The sequence below is a fragment of the Arachis ipaensis genome, chromosome B02 (genome assembly GCF_000816755.2).
Source record: "Arachis ipaensis cultivar K30076 chromosome B02, Araip1.1, whole genome shotgun sequence".
NCBI classification, from domain to species: Eukaryota; Viridiplantae; Streptophyta; class Magnoliopsida; order Fabales; family Fabaceae; genus Arachis; species Arachis ipaensis.
The window spans coordinates 77100690-77118459 of record NC_029786.2 but is presented as its reverse complement, the minus strand read 5'-3'; the positions used below and the strand labels follow the sequence as shown (position 1 = coordinate 77118459).

At 33.5% G+C, this 17770-nt stretch overlaps 4 long non-coding RNA genes across 4 annotated transcripts; all 4 read right to left on the bottom strand.

Moving 5' to 3' along the window:
* On the bottom strand, positions 10959 to 11478 carry LOC110267837. Its single transcript, XR_002355777.1, has 3 exons — positions 11397 to 11478; positions 11172 to 11306; positions 10959 to 11036 (listed from the first exon to the last, which is right to left on the bottom strand). It is a non-coding gene; the product is annotated as an uncharacterized LOC110267837 (long non-coding RNA).
* Positions 12146 to 12568, bottom strand: LOC110267835. The gene is made up of 2 exons (XR_002355774.1): positions 12379 to 12568; positions 12146 to 12294 (listed from the first exon to the last, which is right to left on the bottom strand). It is a non-coding gene; the product is annotated as an uncharacterized LOC110267835 (long non-coding RNA).
* LOC110267833 lies at positions 12615 to 13127 on the bottom strand. Its single transcript, XR_002355772.1, has 3 exons — positions 13041 to 13127; positions 12747 to 12812; positions 12615 to 12663 (listed from the first exon to the last, which is right to left on the bottom strand). It is a non-coding gene; the product is annotated as an uncharacterized LOC110267833 (long non-coding RNA).
* LOC110267831 lies at positions 13659 to 13858 on the bottom strand. The gene is made up of 2 exons (XR_002355769.1): positions 13776 to 13858; positions 13659 to 13703 (listed from the first exon to the last, which is right to left on the bottom strand). It is a non-coding gene; the product is annotated as an uncharacterized LOC110267831 (long non-coding RNA).

The following is a 17770-nucleotide window of genomic DNA, read 5'->3' as shown; positions in this document are numbered from 1 at the left end:
TATAACGTTACGAGTTTATGATAGTAAAAATAATTATTTTTTATATTGATTATGTAAATAATTATTAAAAAAAATGATGTAATTGAATAATTTTATGTAAAATATTTTGGACTGTTAATTTTTTTCGTGTTAAATGAAATAGCTAAAAAAGATAATGCGTAAAATGTGATTAATTTCTTTTATTACCATTTGTTTTATAGAGAGTAGTAAAGTAGTAATAATTGTGCTAATTATTTTAAGAAATAAAAACCGATTTGATAATTAATAATGAACTTGATGAATAGCCATTATACCAAACAAAAAAATCATTCTTTTGCGAAATAGGAAATAAACTTATAGATTATGGTTCTCTTTTACTTCTTTATTAATTATGTTGGTCTCTATAATTTTATCAAATTTATAATTAGGTTTTTATATTTTTTTTCTTTCAATTGAGTCTTGACATTGTTTTTAATTTTATTATTAGATTCTTGTAAGTTTTAGAGTTAACGAAATATTTTTTTTGTAAATTAAAGATATTCACAATTAAGAGTTTAATTAGATCTTTAACTACATATTTTTTTTTGGAAAGAATATTATGTTTATTTTAATATTTTTGACACGAAAAAAATCTAAGTACAAAATTAGAAGCAATGTAGAGACCCAATTAAAAGAAAAAATATAGAGATTTAGTTATAAATATGATAAAACTGTAGAAACCAACAAAATAATTAAACCTTCTAAATATGATCTCAAAAATTACACAAAAAGAAGTTCATCCAACATTTAATAAAATAGGAAATAAACTTATGGATTAGGGTCCTCTTTTGACTTCTCTATCAACACAACAACTAAACAAAGTGTGATAATAGAAAGATTTTTATGAGGTTTAGTCAAAGTTTTTAAATACTAGGGTACAATGGTAGTATATTGGTTTTATTTTCATGGCCTAGAGTCAGTTGTACAGTGTTGGCGACTTGCTCGCAAACGGTGTGCATTGAGTTCTCCTAGGACAGGGTTACCTGGGCATGGGAGTCAGCAAGAAGAAGCTTGGGAGTTCTTGATGAACTTCTCTGGATCCTATTCTAAACATTGGCTAGCAATTGGGAGACTTCAAGGTTTTACTATCTTTGATAGTCAAGGGTGGAAAATTTTTTAGGGGGCAGAGAGATTTAGAGAGAAGATGGAAGGGTGTAGTCTTATCGATTTGGACTAGTGGACTCCAACACACTTGGTTTAGCCACATGCAGCGGTCATCAGTTCATCTCTAAACACTTAGATAGATTGCTCACCTCAGATTCTTTGTGCTTATCTTTTTCGGAGAGTTATGCGGAGAATCTTGCTAGAGCCAATTTAAATCACTGTCCTTTTTTACTCCATTTGTCATAGTAGGAAGAATAAGTTTAGTTTTAGACTCTCTAGCTTTCAGGCAACCCAAGCCCCTCATCCGCTCTTTCAGAATGTGGTAACTGGTAAGGATTAAGAAATGTTTTGGATAAAGGTCAGTCATACCCAGTGCGTTGCTTATCTAAAGTAAAGGGAGGATGCTACTCTATTTAATAATATTTTTTTGCCATATTTAAAATAAAAAAAGACCTAGAGTAGAAAATTTGAACGCTCCAGCAACAAATAGAAAGGGTGAACGCTTTTTCACTAAGGTGTAGAGAAAAAGAACTTCAAGTTGACTATAACACTTTGCTGGCTCAAGAAGAGTTATTCCAGTATCAGAAATCTAGAGAGCAATGGGTTTACTAGATTTCTAATCCAAAGGAACTTGAAACAGAGGTAGTATTTTTTATAAGATATTTGGCTCCATTGAGAAGGTCTCTTTAGAAGCTTTCCGTGACCAACTCATACCTAGTCTTTCGACTAAAGCCTATGCTAATTTAACTAAAGTGGTATCAAAAGGAGATATTTAGAAGGTGGTTATGGAGATGAGCTTCTTTAAGACTTTTGGTGTAGACAATTTTTAAGGTTTTTTTTTTCAAAGAGTACTAGAACATAGCTGGTGATCATGTATGCTAGTTGATGATAAAGGCGTTCTCTGGGGTCAATATTAAGTCATCTGTATTCGAGACCCTAGTTTTTTTACTACCCAAAGTAGCCAACCTTTTAGAATGATAGAGTTTTGTCTTATCAGCCTCTGTAATATTCTATACAATACAATGACTAAGATTATTGTCAACAGGCTCCGATCCTATTTGTAAGATATCATCAGCCCTCTACAAAGTGGTTTCATTCCTAGAAGGGACACCTAGGAGAATACCATCATAGCACAAGAGGTCTTACACTCCATGAAAAAACAAAGTTTAAGAAAGGGACGCTGCCTTCAAGATAGATCTTGATAAAGCTTATGATAAAGTTAATCAGGATTTCTTGGAGTAGACACTTGGTAAGTTTGGTCCCTTCCCCCCTCCAATCAATTATTAGGCTTATCATATGTTGTGTCTGATCCTAAGAGGGGTCTCAAGCAAGAAGATCGAATATCTTCATATCTTTTTGTTCTTTATATGGAGCTTTTGGGTTGTTGTATTTGCTCAATTGGTTGATTCTGAGAGGTGAAAACTTGGTCTGTGTTGCGAGAAAAAACACTAATATCTCATTTGATGTTTGCAGATGACCTTATGTTTTTTTGCAAAATAAAAATGAACCGTTATGTGTGTTATTGCATCGCTAAACAAATTCTGCAAGGCTTATAGCATAAGAATTAATTTTGAGAAATTAAGAGCCTTTTGTTCATCTAATATATCCCGACAAAGGAGAGATATGTTTACGAAGATGTTGTCAATCAGGCTCACTAGCTCTATGGGCATGCACCTGAGGCTTTTGATGCGGCATACTAGAACCTCTAAAGTTAACTTCTTTGTGGTGATAGATAAAATTTAAAGTGATTGTTTTTATGGAAGGGTAGATTTTTTAATAGAGTCGGTGAAATTTGTAGCTAAATTAGTTTGTGTTTATACATCTATGTTATAAGATAGCATTTTTAAAAGCTCAACCTGCTTCCTTTTAAAAAAAAGGTTAAAAAAAGCCTATTATAACTTAGTCGTATACTGAAAGTTCACATTTTAAATAGCTGAGTGACATTATAATTCTGTTAGGGTTATATTCATTATGTCCCATTATTACAATTAATCATCAACTAGGAACTGATCACAACATCATTCTGCATTTCACTTATAAAAGTACTTACACTAACATGATAAGCTAGGTAGGTTTTTCTGGAGATTAAAGAAAATAATATAGAAATTCACATATGCAAACTTGAGTATTGGAGTGTCTTTTGTAGGTATCCACACTTTATGTTTTAATGATCCAATGTATAACTCATCTCAACAAGAAGAATCAAGTGCAACATTTTTTTTTAGATGAGCTATACCTTGAAAATCATTTCTACACCATAATATTTGACACCCACTGTGGAGCCAAATTTTTATTTTTTGAATTTCAGCTCCTTTTAGACTGTGACAATGACGGATCATAAACCTAGATGATCTAAGGCATAAAATCCTTAGCAATGACCCAATGCAATTTCCATAAGGATATAGGTGGAAATGGAAACCTTAAATTCACAATGTAATTCCACAAGGAAATGTTATAGATGGTTGTTTGAGCGTCACATTGTTTGGTATCTCTCTTCTAATAAGACATAGTTCTGAAAAATTTGTGTTTTGGAGGAGATCAAATTCTTGATTTGGTTGAGTCCCCAGTCAGCTCTTCTTGTAACACCCTACCACACAAAGAATTACGCTTAAATTCTAATTCAATGGTGGTTAGGCATTACTACCCTTAGACATACATAATACATAATACATAGATACACAATCCATAAGTGTAGAAGGAAGATAGTAAGATATGAGCCTATAAAAAAAAATTAACATCACCCATTACACACACTTACAAAAGGATGGAGCATTAGAAGTTCCATCCAAAATGCATATTTTTAGTATCTATATAACAGTTCTAGACTTGACCCACAGAAATAGGCCGCCCAGACTGAAACGTCACCAGAGTAATACAAATATAAGCCTATTTCTCCAAGCAATTTCTCTATAAGAAAATATATTTGTACACAATATAATTCAAAAGGGAGAGAGATCTCTAGTCATAAAAAAAAACTCAAAAGTCCAACTCCACTTCTTCACCTGAATTTTGCACTCTCACCGAGGTGTGCTGCGATCGGTATCTGAAAATAAATAAGAAAATAACAACGGGTGAGAATCCGAAGGTTCCCAACAGGATAACAAATCCAAATAATGACTACTTAAGGAAACATGAAGCCTTTAAACATTCCTAAACTCCAACTCCACAAAATTTTAACACCTAGGGTCTTAACTAAGTCATACTAGGTGAACTAACTAAGGTGTACAGTAATTTGAGTACTTTACGATCTCATTAATTTCTAATTATCAGCTTAACTTGTCTCATTTTTAGTTTTTTAGGGGACCAAACATAATTAATTACATTACAAGGCAAACACAACAAGAAAACAATTAAGTCAAGTAGTACAACTAGCAAATAGATAAACAAATATGAAAAACAAACAATTATGCACACCTAAATAAATCAAACAAATGCATATGATGCATGCTTGCTCTACTGACCGTGAGCTCACATGTCGGTTACATTGCCAGACCCGACACATCTGGTAGCTAACCCAGACATACTCTCTCTGTTGTGCATCCCCAAGAGAAAACCTATAATATATAATCAAGAGAGAGTACCCTTTCACCTTCTCATTGGAGGCAGTGCTATCCAGGAGAGTACCCGACTACCCTTACGATAAAAGAGAATGTGAGCGGGACAAAACTACCATTCCCATATATCCACCACAGCAGTGAGCAAGCGAGACAAAACCATCATCCTTGCTAGATGTGGATATCTCATCAATCACGCAAGCGGGACAAAACCCATGCCCTTGCCAATCAATAATCATATTTTATTTAACAATCATTAAAGAGAGATTATTCATAATAAATTCATAAAATTTATCTTCAACAAATTTAAATCCTCTAGGATAGTTCTTAGACTCAAGATGGGGGTTATAGGAGGGTACAAACTTACCGAAAAGGTTTAATAGCTCAAAATCAACAACTGTGAAAAATCAGTAAAATGGTGTGTATGCATGTTAGGTGCATACGTGCTGAACCTGCCACTGGTTTTTGAAAATCAGCGAATGGTGTATATGCACACTGGATGCTTACGCACAGAACCTGCTACTAGTCTTTGTTTTTGCAGAATTACATTTCAACCTCACAAAAATTATTTTGCCTCCGTTCTTTGAAGGCAATAAACTAGACATCCTTAAGTTGTTAACAAAAGAAACCCCACCAAATTTCAAGCAATGAGAGACAAGTTATAGTCCGTCGAAAAAGTGCAGAATTTTTCGCACCACTAAGGCAACTCCACTTTAAATGAATTCTTGCAATCATTTCTATATCAAATTCAACCAAAATTCAAGTCTAAACCATACTCATTTATTTCACTTTTAACTCTATTTAGCTCTTTACTCAATAATTCACCAAATATTCATTTATTATCCAATCATCATATAATTTTATCCAAATCAAATTCACAAGTTGGTATCATTATCATAATTCCATTCTCAACAAGTTTAGGCTATAATCATCATAAACCTTATTCTTTATAAATTAGGTAATAACACATATCAACATTATACTATGACATAGGATAATCAAACATTCAAGGCCTTCGGCCATTACCTTCCAAATCCATAATCCAAAACAAGACATTTCACTAAACCATCATCAACAACAATTCAACAATATCCTCATGTCAACTAGCCTAGGACTTCATGTAACATTATATAATGGTATTTGAAAACAAAAATTGCATCTCAAATGTATTGATGATCTTAAATCTCTTGAGCTATCCTCTGACCAATCCAAGCCTCAATTAACTCTATTCAACCAAACTTCACTCAATTTCACTATACTTATACTTAGGGTTTCATACAAATTGAGGTAAAATAGAGATATAAGATTTTCTTAACTTATACAACATAAATTTGGGATAAAATCCCTCTAGAATCCAAGCTAGAGCTTCCCCTAAAGAATCAAAATCATGCATTTCAATCACTCACTATCCAAAATACAAAAATAGCGATAATGAGAGAAATAGAGTAGAGTTCTTATGATTACTCACTGCAAAAGTTATATAGAAATGAAGAGGGAGGTGAGAGGATCGTGTAGCCGTAAACAGGTCGTCAATTAGAGCTCTGGTTTGTGATAAAAATAGATTTGAAGGTGATGATGAATAGTAAAATTCTTTTTCCTTCCTCTCTTCTCTCACTCTCGAGCTCTCTTAAGAAATAAGTTTTCGTTCTTCATTACAAGGATTGAATATATTGGAAAATAGTTTGAATCATAATTGATTTCTATATTCATCTAGGAAAAGTTGTTTGTTAGAATTAAGTTTGAAAACTTCTTCTCGTAATTCTTCAAGTTTTGAATTTGGCTTGATAAGTGACATCAAATCAACTAGGTTTAGTTCTTAAGAATTGTATGGTTTATGAATTAGTATATATACTTCACCTCTTATCATAATCAATTGATCACGGAATTGACGATTTATTAAGTTAAGAGAAATTGAGTCACTAAGGGATTGGGGTTTGGTTAATTAGAATTTACCGTAAGATACATTTTTGCATGATGAAGGTAGATAGTGAAAAACATTCATCTTAAAGTTTAAACATCTCTGGAACCTTAACGTTTTTATTCATATTACTTTTCAACCTTTTGCAATTTGCTGTTTGTGATATTGATTGTCTTTAAATCATAGTTTTTAATTGTCTGACTAGATTAATCAATTAGCCACTACTTGCTTGGTCCATTAATCCTCATGAGAACGATAACCCATTTACCGTAGTATTACTTGATACAATTCGGTGTACTTGCGGAGTCGTGATTTTAAAAAATTCCGCATCAGTAATTAGGTGAGGGATTGCTCTGGAAGGGTGCCATGAGATAGTATTCTGTGGTCGAAACTCTATGGTATCTAGAGAGTTCTCCTCCTAACTCTGGAGGCGGGTACAAAATTGGTATTCGAGACAATGGCGAGGCTAAAATCCGCTTGAAAAAAAATTAAGATTAAAAACTTGTTGTCTCGTTGTAGCAAGTTTTTAAACTAAAGTTGATCCCAATTGTGTTTGGATAAAATTGTCATAATTCAAACAAATTGGAAGTTAAATCCTAAGTTGTGCTACAAGGAAGTATGGTGTAATTTGTTATGGAAATTCAGGTTTTTGAAACAAACAACTAAAATTAAAATGAGCAATAACGTAAACTTGCACTTAAGAAGATTAAAGATAACTAATAACGGAAAAGCTCTGTATACAAGCCATTAGGGCTTGTATGCTTTACAAGCTCATTAAACAATAAAACGAAAATACGCGCTGCTCCACATACGTTGATTACACGCGCTATATAAGATCCCGCGTATATCTAACTACCAAATTTAAAATATTTGTTTCCTTCTTCGTTTTCGTTATTTTGAGATTTGGTTGTTCTTCTTCTCGCGCGTCTTCCCTCGTTCTTCTCCATCGTTCTTTTCCTCTCCCTTTCTCACTGGTATGTTCTTCGTTTACGTTACTTTTTTCTCTCTCTACAACTCGAGCTTCGTTTTCTATTTTGATTTGTTGTTTTCTGAAATCAAAGTTTGAACTCGTTTTGAAGATAATGGATCATTCCACCTCAGATTCTCAGTTGAATCCAGGCGAAGTGGATTATGAAGTTGAATCTAACGAAGTTCCTGAGGTTTGATTTACATAATCAATTTTCTTTCAGTAATTTGTATAGCATTGTGTGGTTGAAAAATTGCTGAACATTGACTGTGAAAATAACACGTTAACATGAATCTGTCGATTCAATGTATTAGTTGTGATTAATTTCCTGGAATTTATAGCAGACGCTCGGGTGTAGATCAGGTCTTTTTTTGGGTGTATTTTTGCTAGAAGTGTGGGTGTATTTACACTTTACTGGTTTTGTTATTTTAATTGAGTTGTTGTTGTTCAGGTGTATTATATCAGACATGATTGGGTGTGTTTTTAGTTTTTGACATGGTGTATTCTGCAGCTTGTGTATTTACAGTTTATGGCTTTAAAGGTCATTGTGTAGTTGAGTTGTTGCAGTTCGGCTGTATCATATTAGGCATGATTGGGTGTATTTGAATCATATCTATGGGTGTATTCACAGTTTCTGACACGGTGTATTGTGCAGCCTCTCTCGGTTGTTGATGACGAGCTTGTTCCGAAGGTTGGAAGCAGAGAGGGAAAATGAAAATCTAAAATATCTCCGACCGAGAAGACCAATCCTACAGCCGGTCTAAACTGTCCTGCAAGAATTTATATACACACATTGAAGGATGTCGGTGCTTGGATTATTTCAAAGGTTGTGCTCGATCATTCACACCCCTGCTGTCCAAGCAAAGCAGAGATGCTCAAACAGCACAGGAAACTAAGCATGTCCATTCGTCGTACAATAGAGAATAACGAGGAGGCCGGTATCAGACCAAGAAAAACATACCAATCATTTGTTGCGGCTGCCGGTGGTCATCGCGAGTTAAATTTTATCGAAAAGGACGTGAAGAATTACATTACGAGGGAAGTGCGGAATGTTTCCGAACAAAAAGATGCAAAGGAATTCGGGAAATATTTGTTAAGAATGAAAGAGAAGAATCCGAATTTCTTTTTTGAGCTCCAACTCGAAGAGGATCAATCGATTAAGCTCGCTTTTTGGGCCGATGCAAGAAGCAGAGCCGCCTTTGATTATTTCGGAGACGTCATTTCATTCGACACCACCTACAATACAAACAAGTAACAAACTGCCCCTGTTTATGATGCTAAATTATTTTATTTTTATGAATCCGCATCAGAGGTGTATATTGGCTGTTTCATTGGGTGTATGCGAAGCATTTGTTAAGGTGTAACTAATGATTTTGCATTCTAGACCATGGTAATTTGTTTCAGGTATAATTTGGTCTGTGGTTCTTTTGTCGGGGTGAATCACCACGGTCAATCAACACTTCTCGGATGCTCTTTGATGAAGATTCGTCAAACAATACGATAATTGCCTCGGAAGTAGGGAGCAAGCAGAGAGAGAATCAGATGCTGCAGATTTTCATACGGTCATACCGTGTGCAACCAAATCCTCCATTGAAGCTCAGTTTCAAGATGCGTACACTCACGCAAAGTTTAGGGAAGTCCAAGCGCAATTTAGAGGAAAGGCGAATTGCATCACCAGATTAAAGAATTCCGTTCTAGGCTATTCAGTATACGAAGTCGGAGAACAAGTTTCCAGCTCAATATTCAACAAGTTCGTGGTTACTTACGACTCAGTTGCAGCCGAGGTAAAATGCGAATGCTTATTATTCGAGTCGAGAGGGATACTGTGCCGTCACGCACTAAGCGTGTTAAGCTTCGAACAAGCAAGCCAAGTGTCACCTAGATACATACTGGAACGATGGAGTAAGAAGGTAAAGAGGCGACACACACACATCAAGAGCAGCCACGACGAGCCACTAATAGAGCCAAGAAGCAAGAGGTTCGACCAATTGGTTTTTCGTTCACAAAATATTTGCGAATTTGCCTCCGAATCGGAGGAGCTGACTGCAATTCTGCACCGTGCGTACGATAACGTCATGGCCGAGATGGAAGCATTAAAAGCCAAAAGGAAGGGGACATCTTCTTTATCCCACGAAGACGCCAACTTGGAATCGGTTAACGAGCTTCAAAGCCCGCCAAGGATTCGAACAAGAGGACGTCCAAAAAACAGGCTAGGTTCAAAGCTGGAGAAACAGATCGCAAATGGCACAAAGAAGAAGAAGACGAAAGTTTTAAGCAAGGTAAAAGTAATGTTCTTTAAATTTGTGGCGATTGAGTTTATTTTTCTCGTTAATAGGTTAGCTAATGTGTGAGTGTTATATTCAGATAAACATGTTTGATGCTGCATCAGCGGCGCATTCAAATTCCAGCCAATATCAAGGACACGTTATGAATTATCAGTTCAGGGTACCAGCAGCAGGGGATAACTCTTTGGGTGTATAGTTTTACAGAATATGGGTGTAAAAGCACCGTTATTTTGGGTGTATTTTCGTTAATTCACAAATTAGATATAGACACATATATAGATATATATAAAACAAAAGCTGTAAAAATTCTCAGGTTATGGGTTTATATTTGATTTGATGTTTTTCTTCATATTTTAGTAAATGTAATTCATACATTTTGAATACAGCACAGACAGTTTGGATGTATATTTTATGCAATCTTGGGTGTATTATTAGACCTGCGTTGGGTGTAACAGTTTATAATTTGCGTTTATATATGCCTTGATTTTTTCCTTCATATTTTACCACCTGTAATACAGCTTTTGAATACATCACAGACAGTTTACCAGCACAGATAGTTTAACTATGGGAAAAAATATACATGGAATAGAAGTAGTTGATAAATGGCAAATATTTACATTATTTGTTCAATTTACAAACTACCCAGCAGTTGGATTACGCAGTTTCTATATCAGCAGAATTAATCTGACAAAACGGACTCAATAATACAGAAGATGGCTTCGACAGCCTTATAGCACTACTCTCCCTAATTGCCCGATATCTTTCTTTATTCATCTCACTGAATAGTATCCGAGAAGCATACTCCACTCTATAGTGGTCCACCTCCTCCTACAATTAAAAAGTATATTTTGTTTAAACAGCAATATTAATTCAGTAAAGTAATACAGAGTTATATAGTTCTAAAGACAGTTACCTGTGGCCAATTATCCCATTCATACTTCCCCTTTTTGATGTTTTCCGGCTCAATTAACTTCATCCACTTCATAACATAGATAGCACAGTCATAGCTGAAAACGAAGAAAATAAATTACAAATCTCATTTACGAAAGTTTAATGTTCAGACTCACAAATTTATACCTTGTTTTTTGGCCTGATATTTTAACATATGATTATTTAATTTTCTTCTCGTTCTCCCCTTTCTGCAGAGGTTCCCCGCCGGCATATGTTATCAATCTTGAAAATACATATCCCTTAAATAGCAAAACAAATCAGTAATACACCCGAATAAATGCACAAGATACACCCAACTGAATGGACAATATACACCCAACACAACTAACGAAATAGACCTAAATATTAAAGTAAAGAAGACAGAGGCAACTTACAGTGAATTTATTAATGTCCTTTCTCTCATCACTTGGAGCTTTTTTGTGTAGCGGGTCAAGTATATGACATTTCCGCTTTCTTGTATTTATTAGCCATAACCACCAATGCCCCGAGTGGCAAACAGGAGCAAAAATCTGAAGGATTGCCACATTTCAACAGTGTGTTATTTTATTTGGCATATAAGTAAATAAGCGTACTAACAAATTTAGCAAACGAAAACCTACATATGGATGCGAAGTTAATTTTTTTCTATCTATGAAGGGAATGAAACTCGGGTAGGCTTCCACCCTGAATTCCTTTTTCGTTTTCGATGATACGAATTCCCCCTTTGGGTGATCCGAAAGTGCCATGCACTGCAAGAATTGCGAAACAAGAAATGAAATACTAAACTTACACCCAATTGAACGTAAAAAATACAGCCAAATCAATACAGAAAATACACCCAATCGTAGAAGTAACACTTACCACAATATCGGGGGGAGACAGTATATTTGTTCTTGAAACCTCTTTTCATTTTTCTGGTTGAGGATGAGGCAGATGGCAGATACAATCTAGAAATATATGCCGAAATCAATTTTACATTAATAAGCATTGCAATTGACTTTGGTGTAAAAACATTAATGTTATTCTAATATTACCTGAGATTCTATATCACTTTTTGCCTGGAGGGATACAAAGTGCATTCTCATCAAAATGTATTCTCCTTGGGCAATCAGAGTGCATATTTCCTCATACTCGTTAGTATTGCCATCTGCATCTTCCTTCAGTCTCGTCCCCCAGATGTAGCACTTTTGTTTCATATCATCCATAATCTGATATAATCCCCCAGGAGTTCGAAACTTTGCAGAACTTTTTCCCCCAGTCTCCCTCTGAATTTGTGGACTTTTGTTCTTCCCCTTCGCCGCACTGCTTGCTATTTTTTGGACCAAATCGTCCAATTGTTCTATCAAATTTGCATATTCAGGAGATTTTGCCCTTTCTGTCTCCTGCGTTGACGCCCCCTCCTGGCTTGAATCAGTCAATCCAAGGCTGAATGATGGCACCCCTGGATCTGTTTTAGGAATATAGGATGCTGTCCGTGCCATCATCAACAGGGCAGCAGCGTCTTCTGCGTCTGGATGACTGCGTCATCATGTATAAGAATAAGAATAAGAATAAGAATATACGGATGATAAGCAAAGATTGATTTTAGTCTGATGAACTTACATTTTAGTTGGAGCTGGGGGAAGCGTGGGTGTGGTCTCTTGAAGTTGTTTGGGGATTTCAGGAGTGTTGCACAGTTACAAAAAATTAATCACGGCGTAAAAAAAACTAATCAGGAACAATATACACCCAAACTGTTAGCTAATATACACCCAAACTCTAAACAAATATACACTCAATACTATTTCTTACGTTTCTGTAGTCCCTTCAATCTGTATCATAGGGGTTGGTTCAAAATCTGTCTCAGTAGTTGTTTGGGATGCCGGCACAAAAACCTGAATCGGGACTCTAAACAAGAAGAAAAATGAAAGGTTAACAACGCCTTTGAAAATAATAAGGTTATAAGGTTGAAATATTATTGGAAAACTCACATGACAAGCGCTTCCGACGGTGTCTGTTTCCTCACAACCATCATATTCGAATCAGACGGACTCAACCTAAAATACACCCAAAGAAATTCAAGAAATACACCCGAACAATTCAAAAAGAAGACATGCTTTGTTTTTTTTGAGAACTTACATACTTGCAGTTTTTGCTTTTTTTTCTGCCTTTTTTTTCTTGAATAAAATAATAAAGGGCTTTTTTTCTAAAAAAAATATATACAGAATTAGAAGTAGAAGGGTAATAGAAGAACAAAAGTAACGGTTATTTGAAAGAGAAATTACATGCTCTGTGACGGCTGGTTTACACTACTCTGTTCTGTGCGTCCTTGAGAGGAATGAGCATCACTTCCCAAGTTCACAGCTGGTATTCTAAAACAGATTTGATGTTATTCAGACAAAATAAGATACAGGTATAAAATACACTCAAATGAATGCACAAGATACAACCAACCGAATGGACAATATACACCCAACACAACAAACGAAATATCCCAACTTAATAAACAACATACACCCAACTTGATCAACACAATACACCGAAATGGTTCCACAAAATACACCCAAATCATGATAACAAGATTTTATTAAATAATAAAGCTTCTTACATTTCAGACGACACGTAGCGACCTTCTGTCGTTTAGAACATACTAAAAATACACCCAACGTGATCAACAAAATACACCCAACTCGAAAAAGAAATTACACCCAAGTATGGTACTTACTTTTTTCCCTTTTTGCTGGGGTGTTTTCTTCTTGAATCCTCTGAGTCTTCTTGAGTCTCAAACTCAGAGGTAGAAGTGTCAATGTCAGTAGCTGTTTCTGTCTCTGAAGATGATGTTGGACTCGCCTTCCTTTTTTTGTTTTTTGATTTCTTGTTTTTTTTTCTTTTTTTTATTTTTTTTTCATTTTATCTCTTGTTCTTGTCTCCGCCATCTTCACAATCCCCTGAAACATTAGATATTTTAGCTAGCAGCATTCAGGTAAATAAAATACAAGCAACATATTATGTTTACTTACCAAAATCTCCTCTCTTTCTGCAGTCATTCTTTCCACCAACTGCTCCTTAGTCCAGTTGGCAATCCAAGGCTTTGGTGGTCTTTAGCCCTCTTCTTGCCTTTGTTTTCAGAAAGATGAAAGTATATTATCATCAGGGCAAAGAGGCAGCCATCAATTGCCTTCTTCTTCTTCTCCTGGTAGTCTGTGATGCCCTTGATCAAGAAGGTCAAAACATGCCCCCCCCCAGTTTCTCTCCGATATGCCGTCCATCTTAAAAATTGGGGCCAGGTGCACGGGTGATATTTTGTTTATCGTCGTTGGCAAAAGGAACGCCATCTGTATCCCTTAACAGTTGGTGATGCACCCTTAGTGGTGGGATGTGCATCAACCCACCAAATCCTAGATCCCTCACAATCGCCTTCTTTTTTTCAGTCATGTTTCTGAACTTATCACTTAGGAGATGTGTGGCACACTTAAGGTCTTTTGTTTTGTTTCTTGCTGCCATTTTCTCTGAAACAAAAAATACACCCAAAGACATTAGTACGATACACTCATATATATGAGTCAGATACACCCATTAATAACAGTAAGATACACCCATAGATATGATTCAGATACACTCATTGATAACAGCTACGGAATAAACCTCCAAAAATCAACAACAATAGCATGAGAACTTAGAACAAGAACGTAGAACGACGTAGAACTTAGAAGAACGACGTAGAACTTAGAAGAACGACGTAGAACTTAGAACATTGTAACAAAGAAGCAAGAAGTAAACCCTAGAAGAACGACGTAGAAGAAAAGTAAAATATACAGGAATCTTAACGAACTTACGTTGAGTATTGTTGCTTTGCTTCAGATTCTTCACGGAGAGTTTGATGGTGTTTTGATGGAGGTTTCGAAGAACGATTTGTATGTTTTGAACTTTGATTTTCGCTCGAAAATGGAAGGGTTTCCTTGTTTTCGAAGCGTTTTGAGAAGTGGAAGAAGTGGAAGAAGTGGAAAAGTTTCCCATACGTAACGGTTGTAGTGTTGAGCGCGTGATTTTGACGCGCCATGTTATCTCTCTTTATGCGCATGGCTTCTATTTAGGCTGGGCCAACTTGTAAGCTTGTAAGCTTGTATGTGTAGCCCAGCCCAACTAATAATTAAAAGTGATATGAAACATATAGTAAAAATAAGTGATCAAATTTATCTAATTAAAGAATCTTGACTAACGTTAGTTTTCAAGATTCATTATCCTTGTCAGTAAGCTAGACAATGTGATAAATTAAAGAGCTATTCTAATTAGTCAATCCCTAATCATGAGAAAAGTAGTAACAATTAATTGCTTCTAGCCACCCGTCCTAACCCATGAACTAATGGAATTTTGGTAAGTGGGTTAGCGTCAAGGGAGCTAAGACAAATTCAATCCTTAATTAGTCATTCATCGAGATCAATTAAAGGTTACATCAATTTATAACTCTAAATAATTTGATAAAATCTACTCCATAACTATCAACAACTCAAACTAAATTTTCAAATCTAGAACAAAGATAAAAACAACTCAAATAAACAAACACTTAACATAAACATAAACATTCATTAAATTTAAACCATAATCCAAACATCATCAATCCATTATAGTGAACTAAAAGAAACAAAGAGAATTGCAAATCAAGTATACACCTAAAAATTTTGCAATGTTTGTGTCTTAGAAGCCAAGGATTATGTTACTAGTTACTAGAAAATAGTATATTCAGAATATTCTGATAATTTTAGATATGTGAAATAAATCACAAACTCACTAGTAAAGCTTACTATGATGAACTTATGGTCTTATACTCTTATGTATCTATCTCATCAGTTAATTGCAGACATTTTTTTCTAACTTTCAATTGACAATAAACATAAATAGAAAAGAATTATGAATAGCAAGGTTAAAAAAAGTTGGGACATCATATCCAAAGAGTAATACATTAAGTAAAGAGGATCTTATAAATTGTAATCCTAATTGAATAGCTTACGTTGGATTGTACTTGCTCAAATTAGTTTTTATACATGGCTAATTATATGTGATACTTTTAAGAGTCAAGAGGAAGAGAGGTTTAAAATATTTACTTATGAATCACCTAGAAATGTCTTTAAATTCAACCATTAATATTATTTATAGAAAAGTCTTTAAAAAAATAAAATTATAATGTAAATATTTTAATTTTATTTTAAATTCTGTATTAAAATTAATGTATAATTATTTTACTTTAAAAAAATGTAAAATGATGATGACTTAATATTTTCAAGTTAAATTTTGATTTTGATAATAATTATTTTGTGTGTTTTTTTTTAAATATCTAAACATATAAAAAATTTTCTTACTTTTATAAAATTTTCCATGCTGGGCACGGATTTATAAATACGGTTCAACTAGGTATCCTTTAAAAATAGTACAATATTCAGCCTTTTATTACAATAATTTAAAAAAAATTAAAACAAACACAACTAAAAATTATGAATAGATTTACTGTCTTTTTAAAATTAAATACACATTCAAAATACAATCTAAAAAAACTGAAATTTAAAATTTAAATTTTAAATTTCTGTTTCAGATTTAATATATTTAATTATTAATATATTATAATTTAAATACATATCTAAAAATCAAATTATTCAAAATTCAAAATTTTGATTTTAAAATTATAAAATAAACCTTAAACTATCAAATTATTAATTAAACTCGTACAAAACACTCAAAGAAGCAGAGAAGTCACATTTGCGCCATGTCGAAAATCCAGAGGCGCACATGGAAAACGCAGAGGTGCACATCGAGAAGTCATCCTCCGCTGTCGTTCATCCATGCCACCTTCCTCTTCCGCGCTCATCTTCAACGCTGCCTTCCTCCTTTTCGGCACTCATTTACAACACTGTCTTTTTAATGTTTAAATTTAAATTTTAGATTTATGATTTTGGATGTGTTTTAAAAATATTTTCTGTATAACTTCAGAATTTTAGATGTGTTACAATTATTTTTTAATGTTTAAATTTAGATTTTAGATTTATGATTTTGGATGTGTTTCAAAAATATTTTCTGTATAACTTCATAATTTTAGATGTGTTACAATTATTTTTTTAATGTTTAAATTTAGATTTTAGATTTATGATTTTATATTTTCTATATAACTTCATAATTTTAGATGTGTTACAATTGTTTTTTAATGTTTAAATTTAAATTTTAGATTTATGATTTTGGATGTGTTTTAAAAATATTTTTTTGTATAACTTAATATTTTAGATGTATTACAATTGAAAAAGAAACTACAATTGAAAATATTTTAGTTTATGTATATAATTATATTCGACCATTCATAATTGTATTATTAACATTTATATTGTATTATTAAAGTTAACTGATTTTAGATGTGTTTTAAAAATATTTTGTATAAAATATCATACTATCAGATGTGTTATAATAAAATAACAACACAATTTTAAATTAATTGTTGATTATAATAATTTTGAAAACTAATAAGTATCGAAAAAAATTAAACTGATAATTTAAATAATAAATATTATATTCATTTGATCGAATAGAAAATCAAAAGATTAATCGTATTATTAACGTTTAAATTTAAATATTTAAAGTTAGCCTGATTTTAGATGTGTTTTAAAAATATTTTGAATAAAATATCATACTATCATGTGTTATAATTGATAAATAACAACAGAATTTTAATGACCATATCAACTACATCTTCTCTCTTAAACTCCAGATTTTTTTTGCTTCTTTGCTCAAACTACTTACGTAGAAAGTACTTTATTTGCAACAACTTTATTAATAAAATTAAATAAGATCAACCTTGTTCCAATTAAATCAGCAGAGTATTTTTATGTTTAAATTAAAATATAATTAAAAATATTGAACATGATATTTCTTAACAAATTACATAAACACATGTGTGAAAAATAATGATACTTTTCACCAATGCAAAATGAGAGAGTGCTTCAGCTGGAAGGTGGTGATGGTCTTCACCAATGAA